This window comes from Seriola lalandi, unplaced genomic scaffold, assembly GCF_002814215.2.
Source record: "Seriola lalandi dorsalis isolate HSWRI2012SDOR001 ecotype SW California unplaced genomic scaffold, Sedor1 jcf7180002008144, whole genome shotgun sequence".
NCBI classification, from domain to species: domain Eukaryota; kingdom Metazoa; phylum Chordata; class Actinopteri; order Carangiformes; family Carangidae; genus Seriola; species Seriola lalandi.
The window spans coordinates 1-1,034 of record NW_019478797.1 but is presented as its reverse complement, the minus strand read 5'-3'; the positions used below and the strand labels follow the sequence as shown (position 1 = coordinate 1,034).

The 1,034-nt window shown below is 38.0% G+C and overlaps 1 long non-coding RNA gene across 1 annotated transcript; it reads left to right on the top strand.

Moving 5' to 3' along the window:
• The first annotated feature begins 58 nt into the window (after positions 1–58).
• Positions 59–983, top strand: LOC111672316 (uncharacterized). Its single transcript, XR_002762001.2, has 2 exons — positions 59–255; positions 823–983. It is a non-coding gene; the product is annotated as an uncharacterized LOC111672316 (long non-coding RNA).
• The last annotated feature ends 51 nt before the right edge of the window (positions 984–1,034 follow it).

Below are 1,034 nucleotides of genomic sequence, written 5' to 3'. Positions count from 1 at the left end.
GCCAGGCCCGTCAGTTCTCGTCGTCGGACTGTGCAGCAGGCCAGGTTCTTTCCTGGCCAGAACATCCACAAGCAGGAGCGAGTGGTTGTGCGAACGCCAAAGAAGCTACTGGTTTTTCGCAATGGAGATCCCACTGTAAAATACACTGTGGTGCTACACAAGAGGACTACGCCCACTTTTGAGTCAATCCTGGAATATATCTCAGAGCTGATGCAGTTCCATGTGGTGAAACTACACACACCTGATGGCAGACGTGTGAGTGTTCTTGTCCGTCAATAAAACTCAATTCAATTCAAAAAATTCAAAAAATTATTCAGGCCTGATATGTAATCTTAAAGCACATTCAAGTATAGCTTCATCTTGCAGAACCATGTCCATTTTCTGAGATAATTTTATATACTTATTACTGTATTTTTGTAACATTTTTATAAATGTACATTTGCCTAAAAATAGTATGTTCAAATTCAATACAGATATTTAAGTTTTATTGACCCACGAAGGACCGACTTAAACCTGGCCTGTAAATAACCATCACATGAGGAGAGAAAGTGTTAAGCTTCTTTGGCATCACAACCTAATACCCAGAAAGGCATTCTGGGATACAGCAGCACAAGGCTCTAGGTCAAGGCAGTATCACAAGGTGCCACATTAACAAGTAATACACTTAATTTAGACTTGTCATACACATACATGCATGTAAACAGATATATTTAGAATCAAGGTTAATAATTATTACTTATTTACTTTATTTAAATGATAGTTGTTGAACTAAATAAAAGTGACAAATTTACAGTATATTTATTTATTTTATATCTGTTGCAGGTCGACAGTCTTCCAGGCTTGATATTGTGCTCTGGGACTGTAGTGGCGGGAGGCAGGGAGCCTTTCAGGTCTGCAAACTACAATGTACAGAAATCACTAACTCCAACATGGCTTCCTACCAACCGAAAAGGTCCGAGAAGACTAAAGTCTTTAAACCGTAAGTGAAATAATTGATATATCTTCATGCAATCCTTTTGTTTTATTTTCATTTA